Source organism: Cervus elaphus, chromosome 23 (genome assembly GCF_910594005.1).
Source record: "Cervus elaphus chromosome 23, mCerEla1.1, whole genome shotgun sequence".
In the NCBI taxonomy this organism is placed as follows: domain Eukaryota; kingdom Metazoa; phylum Chordata; class Mammalia; order Artiodactyla; family Cervidae; genus Cervus; species Cervus elaphus.
In genome coordinates this window covers 41,456,025-41,465,147 of record NC_057837.1, presented here as the reverse complement: position 1 = coordinate 41,465,147, position 9,123 = coordinate 41,456,025, and positions in this window count along the sequence as shown.

Below are 9,123 nucleotides of genomic sequence, written 5' to 3'. Positions count from 1 at the left end.
TCTCAGCATCAGGATCTTTTCCAGTGAGTTGGCTCTTTGCATGAAGTGGCCAAAGTTTTGGAGTTTCAGCTTCAGCACCAGTCCTTCCAGTGAATATTCAGGACTGATTTCCTCTAGGATTGACTGGTTGTATCTCCTTGCTGTCCAGGGGACCTCAAGAGTCTCCTCTAGCACCACAGTTCAAAAGCATCAACCCTCTGGCGCTCAGCTTTCTTTCTAGCCCAACTCTCACATCCATATATGACTACTGGAAAAACCATAGCTTTGACTACATGGACTTTTGTCGGCAAAGTGATGTCTCTGCTTTTTAACACACTGCCTAGGTTTGTCATAGCTTTTCTTCCAAGGAGAAAACATCTTTTAATTTCATGGCTGCAGTCACCCCAGAGTCCAAGGTAGTTCTGAGGCTCTATTCGTAATCTTTAGAAGACAGTTCTCAGACAAAAGGGATCATATGGATACAGAAGACAGACTGGGGATTTAATGTGATTGCTTAAGATACTTTGAAAACTTCCAGTTCCAGGGCAGCAGCTGACAGGTGGGGCCAGATGGAGACACTGCAGGAGAGTTCACCTCCCCTCAGTCCTCCTCCCAACCTCCTGTCCTGCTGATCCTCACCAGGAAGGTCATGGGAATTTCCCAAGTTCCTTTACTCTTTCTCTCTATAAGCAATTCTGTAGCTTTGTTTCTAAAACTAAAATTGCAACTCAAATTCAGGAAAGCTGGTAACACAGGTCCAGGATGCACTTTGTTGTCCACTCATGGAAAGCTGGGCTCTATCACTGGGACACCCACTTGTCCAAGAAAGTGAACTTGCCTTTAAGAAGCAAAATCCTAGAAAAACATCCCTCTCAGAGGATGTAGGAATAAAATCCCTTGGCTTCTGGTCTAATAGACTTTTATTGAGGAAGGAGAGCTGGTGCCCAAGATCAATCCAACCTCACCCAGGTCACTGCTGCTGGGAACAGGCCAGCTGGGCACATGCCCATAGCACTTACAAGTGGAGGTGTCTTCAGGACATGGGGTATCTGGAAAAGAAACCACTTCGAAAAGTCTTACGCTAATATTAGCCAAATATGTTGGCGTCCCCGAACCACTGTCTTCTGTTTGACTTCTCATTGGAACTTGGTATTTGTATTCTCTGGCTTGCCTGGTGGCTCAGCAGTAAAGAATCTGCCTACAATAGACAAGACATGGGTTTGCTCCCTGGGTCAGGAAGATTCCCTGGAGAAGGAAATGTCATCCCATTTTAGAACTGTGTCTGAGAAACCCTGTGGACCAAGGAGCCTGGCGGACTACAGTCTATGGGGTCAGAAAGAGTTGGACATGACTGAGTCACTAACACTCAGGTGTATTTTTACTTTGCTACTATGGCTGCTAGAAAATACATAAAATTATACACACACACATATATATATATATGACTTGCATCATTTCTATTAGATAGTGCTAATCTAATAGGTATACATAAACATACACCTGCAAACAGAACATTCATTTAAGTTCTCACAGAACAAAAGAACAATTGCCAAATTATCAGTATACACAGATTATGTTCTCTGATCATAATGAAATAAGAAATAATAAGAAGAAAGTATCAAATATCTCATGGGCTCATAAATTATAATATATAACACATAGGCAATGGGATTCAAAGAAAAAAATGAAAAGATATTGCAAAATTCTTATAAATGAACAAGAATGAAAATGTCATATGTCAAACTCTGTGGCCAATACCTAAGTGGCATTTCATGTTTTGTGTCATTTTGAGTATATTATCATAAGCCAGACACATTGAAAACCAAAGACCTAAAGGCACAATGAAGCATACCAGGGGAAAAAAGAGAATAGAATAAAACCAGAGTAGTAAGAAAGCAGAATATAAAAAAGATAAGAAGAGAAATCCATGAAACAGCTCAAATCTCCACTACAATCTGATTCATTGAAAAGTGAGTGAACAAATGTGGGAATGACATTCTATATACCAATACATACTTGAACCAGGGTAAATGGACCATGTCATAAGGGAAATTAGTGATTCTTGACTAGAGGAATCAAAGAAGGCTGACCTAGAATCAAAGAAGGGACCCCTTTCTAAGTAGACAACTGCAGCACAGGTAGCCCCTCTCATCTGGAGGACCTGCCCATCCCCCCACGGTGCAGGGGGAACACCAGCGTGTGGTGTGGAGCTAGAACACAGATGGGAGGTGGTGGGGAAATAATAGAATAAATCAAGAGAAGAGCCCTGGGTGGACATGCCACGCCATGTTGTTGTTTTTTGGTTACTAAGTTGTGTTCGACTCTGCGACCCCATGAACTGCAGCATTCCAGGCTTCCCTGTCTTTCACCATCTCCCCAAGTTTGCTCAGATTCACCTCCACTGAGTCAATGATGCCATCCAACCATCTCATCCTCTGTCGAAGCTTTCTCTTCCTGCTTTCAATCTTTCCTAGCATCAGGGTCTTTTCCAGTGGGCTGGCTCTTCACATCAGGTGGCCAAAGTATTGGAGCTTCAGCTTCAGCATCAGTCCTACCAATGAATATTCAGGACTGATTTCTTTTAGGATTGAGTGGATTGATCTCCTTTCTGTTCAAGGGACTCTCATGAGTCTCCTCTGGCACCACAGTAGGAAAGCATCAACTCTTTGGCGCTCAGCCGTCTTTATGGTCCAACTCTCACATCTATACATGACTATTGGAAAAACAATAGTTTTGACTATACAGACCTTTGTCAGCAAAATGTTGTCTCTGCTTTTTAATACACTGTTTAGGTTTGTCATCGCTTTCCTTCTAAGGAGCAAGTGTCCTTTAATTTCATGGCTGCAGTCACCATCTGCAGTGATTTTTGAGCCCAAGAAAATTCTAATTCTTTGCACTGAAGAGATATAGAAGGTTCTTTTAAATGTCATAAAAAAATTTGGGGGTGACCTCCCAAGCTGAAGCATTTCTCTTTTCTTGAATTTCAAACATACAGTAACACAAAATGTAACACCCCACTTTTTTCTAAATGGAAAGCTCTTTAGAATGAAATGTCTTTCATTTCCTCAAGTTCATCCTCAGAACTTAGCTGCTCACCCTGACAACACCTGACACTACAGAGCCCTGACAACACCTGACACTACAGAGAGACCCTGGGATCTAGGGTGTGTGTGCATGCATGTGCGTGTGCTTGTGCATGTGTGGAGAGAGAAAGGGAGAGAGAGGGAGGGAGGATAAAATCAACTTTCTTGGTTCCTACTTTGCTTCTATAGATGTAGTCAAAAAGATTAATTTTAAAACTTATCTACTGGGCACAAATCCTCAATTGTATATAGCTGGAAATGATCAATTTGGGCAGAGGAGGCTGCCTCAGGTAAATATGGCACTTAGCAAGGTAGGATAGCCACACACCACCTATAAGAGAAAATGCCATCTGAGCTGCCAGAAACACCTAATTGGTCAAGGCATCACTTTTCATAATATACCCAGATAATGCCCACAACTGGCTCTGCTCTGGGCCTGTGGGCACAGACCCTGGCCCAGCCCCCTCTGCATCAACCTCTTGCCCTCTGTCTTTGTCTGCAAACAGGGGAGAGGAGCCTCAGGTTGGAGGCCCCACAGCAGCTGAGCGGGCCAGGTATGCATCCATTGGCTGCAGGACCAGGCTGAGTCCGATTTTCTTTTGTACATAAAGATAAGAAGCCAAGGGCCCCCTTTCGTAAGCAAACACATTGAATTTGAACCACCACCTCCCCATGATTTACCGGATGGAATTTACGACAGTGTTTACCCTTTTCCACAAAAGTAGTGAATGGATCGGTCTTAATCTGAAATAAAAATCCACAGCAGACGCATTTTGAAGCCCCATGGGGGAGATTTTCCTGCAAAGACTCTCGTGACTCCAGATCACTCTGCCCAGAAGTCAGAGAAAAGGGTGGCCCAGATCTTCTGGGGAGAAGCCACTCCAAGGATGAACCAAACAAGTCTTTGCATGTGCCAAGTTCTGCAGGGCCCCCTCTTAACAGCGGGAATTCAGACAAAACTTCAGGAATGCTTTGCCGGGCAGCTGTGGTACATTCAAAGCAGAAAAAGAGACTTAATCTTTGCAAAACCAACAAAGATAAGCAAGAGCTTTAGCCCGGTTGAAATTAGCCAACTCGCTGCTACACAATGTCCTTGCGACCATTATCCAGGCTCTGACCGCGGAATGGCACCACTCAAGTATGCTGGCAATGTTTAACGAGCCATCTGTCTTGTACCTGTTCCACAGAGCAGCAGCCTTTTTGGAACCCTGGCCCCGTGCAGCACGTCCACTGGCTGCTCACTGGCTGGGGACCATCGGCTCTTCCCTGCCTCGCGTGAATTTCACACCTCGCTCCATGATGTGTCGTGGCTGCAGCCCTAGGACTTTCGAAAGGGGCATATGGATTTTGTATTTGCCCATCGATCATTTTGCATAGCTCCATGTGTATAAAAACTTTACTCATTTATTTGATTTTTTCCCCCAATTTTTCTTCTTTTAGGGGAATTCCAATATTCACTCCAATGTCACTAACTGCTGATTTTCTTTTCATTCTTGTCCTTGGAATTAGAAGCCTCCTCCCCTCAGATATATTTTTTTATACCCCTGGAAAAGATCTGCTTAAATATCACAGTTCCAAGAGTTTGCAGGTTATGTTACTGAAGACTTTGGTTCAACCACTTGAGCTTCCTGTTTTCTGAGGTTGTAACAGTCAGATCTCGTCATTGTCATGTGACTCAATAGTTCGATTTCCTTGTACTACCCACATTAGAGTAGAGATGTGAGACAATAAAGAAATCAATTCACGGATTTAGTTTTGTTAAAAAAAAAAATAGTGTGCTTTATCAAAATTCTCTGATTTCAAAATTTCACATTGATTTCTCCCGCTCTGCCTTCCTTGCTCAGAAGTAACATGTCCTCATCTTTGTCTTATAGGCATCATGATGTTGCTGGAATGACGGCTATCTTGGGCATGTCTTCATGTTGGCAACCTCAGGAATCAGTTCCCTTGAAGCTGCTCTTGAAGCTCACCCTTCTAGCCCCGAGACCTGAGGCTTTGACCCCGTCACCACCCAGCTGTGTTATCTTTGGGTCTCACTTAGACTTTTATCTATCCAAGGGACTGGATTTGATTAGAGGCAAACAGCAAGCTAGATGCATGCAAGGGCTCACAAGAGCATCAAGTATAAAGTGGAAAACACTCTGTGTTTGGAAACTCTCAAATATATGCATCCACACAGGTGCCCGGGCACCAGAGTTTCTGGGTGATGGTCCAGCCTCATGTCATCCTCATGGGTTCACCCCAAACAAATTCTGTCTTCAGGGCAGGCAGACCCACGGGAAGGAACTGAGATACCCACAGTGTCTTTCCAGAGCATATTCAGAAAACAAAACAGACACTTTAAAAATGGTTGCACAAAGAACTTTATCCTTAAATCTAAATTTTCACGGGAGCCAAGAAGAAGAGCAGGACAGAGGGTGAGGAGCCTCTTCAGACTTCACCTCTCAGAGTTTCAAAGCAAAGGAAACAATAGAGGCTAATTTTCAGAGATGGGTGGTCACCACTGGGAGCTTGAGTAAGAATTCCTTCATTTCTTTCTTTCTTTCTTTTTTTTGTTTTTTTTTAAGACCATGCCTTGTGGCATGCAGGATCTTAGTTTCCTGACCAGGGATCAAACCCATGCCCCTTGCACTGGAAGGTGGGTTCTTAACCACTGGACCACCAGTGAAGTGAAATTCACTCAGTCGTGTCCGACTCTTTGCAACCCCATGGACTATACAGTCCCTGGAATTCTCCAGGCCAGAGTACTGGAGTAGGTAGCCTTTCCCTTCCCCAGGGGATCTTCCCAATCCAGAGACTGAACCCAGGTCTCCCACACTGCAGGCAGATTCTTTACCAGCTAGTCATGAGGGAAGCCCAAGAATATTGGAGTGGGTAGCCTATCCCTTCTCCAGGGAATCTTCCTGACCCAGGAATCAAACTGGGGTCTCCTGCATTGCAGGTGCAGAGAAGTCCTCTTCTTTGCATTCTTAATTTCATCCTTCAGTTTCAATTTTTATTACATTATGTGTTTTGTAACATCATCTAATATTTAATGCCTGCTGTATTAACACATTGTCTCCTAATATGTGTATTTTTCATTGAATAAATATACATTTACACATTAGATAAACATTTATACATGCACATACATATGTGTGTATATATATATATAATTTATTCATAAATGCATCCATTTATCTGACATCCAGGCTATTCCCACCTTTTGCTCATGGTGAATGATGCTGCTATGGACACGTGTGTACATGTGTCTGAGTCCCTGCTTTCAGTTCCTTGGGCACACACCTTGCAGTGAAATTTCAGACCTACAGGAGAATTGAGGAACTCATCTCCACAGAAGCTACACAATTTTACTTTCTCACCAGCCACACAGGTACCAGAGTTCCCGTTTCTCCACATCCTTGCCAAAACTCAGTTTCCTTTTTCTAAACAAAGCTCACCCTCTGAGTGGGCAGGAAGTGGGACTGCCCATTCACAATTCCAGTAGTCTTCTTGGTCTGCACTTCCCTGGGGATGAACTTCAAGGACACAGGTGTGGGTATGCTCCTTCCTGACCATGTGTCAGGAAGGCTCTGGGGCCCTTCCCTCCTAGCATCTCCTAAAGCCCCCATATCAGTGTGAGGATTGATGCCTCCAAGAGGTACCCCTTCCTAAAGGACATCATAGCCACCAGGAAAGGGAGCAGCTTGTATCTGATAGCGTGAGGCATAGAAAACAGGAGGGTGAGATCCTGGAGTCCAGGGTATGGAAGCCAGAATTGAAAGAGATGGACGACCTCCTATTGGGCCAGAGTCCAGAGCCTTACCCGGCCCAGAGGTGACAGTAGCATGTCCCAGGCAGAGGAGGGTACCCTGAGGCAAGGGCAGCTAGGAAGGCACAGACATCTCGGGTAGGGGGAGCAAGTGGCTCAGGACAGGGAGAGTCAGAATCCTCCCCTCGCCTCGATACACAGGCAGGGGCACAAAAAACAAATCTGACAGAGAGCAGCCCCCATCCATGAGCCTGAGGCTTTCTTTCCTCTGTCCCTTCTTTGATGGGTACTTTTCAACTTGGCCACGTGTTCAAATCATCTAGGAGTTCTGAAGATCCCCAGTGCCCTGGCCAATGAGATCACATGTGCTGTGTGCGGGACCCAGCATCCGTCTTTGAACATCCCCAAGGTGATTCAAGTGGGCAGCCAAGGATGAGAGAAGTAGAAGTTTAGTTTTAAAATGATAAGTTTAAAAACTAGACTTTGTTCGATTTTTTGTTTGTTTTGTTTTTCTTATAAAAGAAATATGGTCACACTGTAGAAGTTCAGATGGAATAAAGACATCGATAGAGGAACATGCCGCCTGTGGCCTTGTGGCCTGAAGGCAGCTGTAGACAGCCCAACCCGTGCCCGATGGGGGGCTTCTTTCCTGGAAGGGTGGACAGAAGGAGGGCTGGCCTCCAGGGCAGGGCTATGCCACTGAGGACACCCAGCATACGATATATTCTCTGTGTCCCCACACTATGGCAGGCACGGTGAGGTCTGCACTCAATAAACGTTTGTAGAATCAGTGAATGGGAGCAGGAAGGCATGAATTCATGAAAAGCAGCCCAAGACACGGTCCCTGCCCTCTAGGAACTTACAAAGGGGCCGTTGAATAGGCATTACAATGACAATAATCGGATGGTGATAATAGTTCCTGCATCAGTGGCTCTGTATGTCTGTGCACGCAGCCTGGCAGCCAGGGAAACCAGGGAGGGTTTTGAAAACTCTGTTTGGTAGCTACGGCCTCTCTTATCTTTATTAATGCCCGGCAAGGCACAAACAGACACACTGCCCCCTTCTTGATAAAACAGGTAAACAGGAGCAGAGCAAGAACAGAGGAGGCAGGTTGCCAGTGATACCCAGAGCCCACCTGGGTGGTCACAGAAAGGCCAGAGAGAGTGGAGAAAACCCTGCCTCTCAGATGTGGATTTATTCTGATGATGCTTTGAGTCTTTGCTTGTTTGACATAAGTTTCCCAAGCTCTCCGGTCTCCAGATACATTAAGTTGATCAGCCACAAGCTCCTTGTCGCTCAGAGTTTCTTTTTCTGGTCGTCGTGATGGAGAGAGCAGGACAGGGGAGAGCTGGGGGGTTTGTCTTGTTTGATTGTCAACACCCTGTGCAACTTTAGGAAAGTTCCATACCTTTGACCTGCAACACAGCAGTTTCTGTCCTACTTCTCTTGCCTGGTGGTTGTACAAATTCAGGAGCATTGAATTACTGACCTAAAGGCACCTTTTCATCCTTAGGTGTTTTCCTCTTCCATCACATAAAGGGCTGGGAGGCTGAAGGACCCTCAGTCACAGAGCAGCCCACAGGCCAGGTGTACTGACCTTGTCTGGGCTGTGGTCACAAACCTCTCACAAGCTGTGGGAAGCAGGCAGCTGCCAGTAAACTGCAGGTACTAGACGTGTACAAAGATCTCAAACAGCCATTTACACCTGCAGCTTTGTTAGTCACTGTGCCATTTTAATTCCTCCTCTTATTTCCCTCTGTCAGTCCCAGGCAACCTTCCCTCCTGTTCATAGAGAAAATTCATGTTCTCCTTCCCTCCTTCCCTCCCTCCCACTCTCTCTTCTTCCTTCCTCCTTCCCTCCAAACTTCCTTTATTTCTTTTTTTTCCCCTTTCTTCTGCTTTCCTTCCTTCCTCCTTTCTTCTCTTCCTTTCCTTTTATTTTTTTTTGTCCAGGTCAAAATGTGTTTGGGTGGCCTTCGGTAGGTGACGAGCAGGTGAGGACACTGACTCCCACTTGCTGGCCAGGATTCCTGATCTGTGTGCTCTGAGCCAGCAGGGTGCCTGTCCCCACAGTAGCTTGTGGATACTGTAGAGGCCTGGCCACTCATCTACAAGCCATTTGAAAGATTGGTATCTCAGTTAGCCTTTACCATTTAAAAAAATTATTTTATTTTGTCTTAAGGTATTATGTATTTTTGGTTAGCCTGCTACAGAAAAGCACCCTGTGTACTTTTATTTCAGAAGCGAATTTGAAAACCCAGCTCATTTCTGACCTTCTTAGGGGAGAGAAGCAGTTGGTTAAAACAAAAG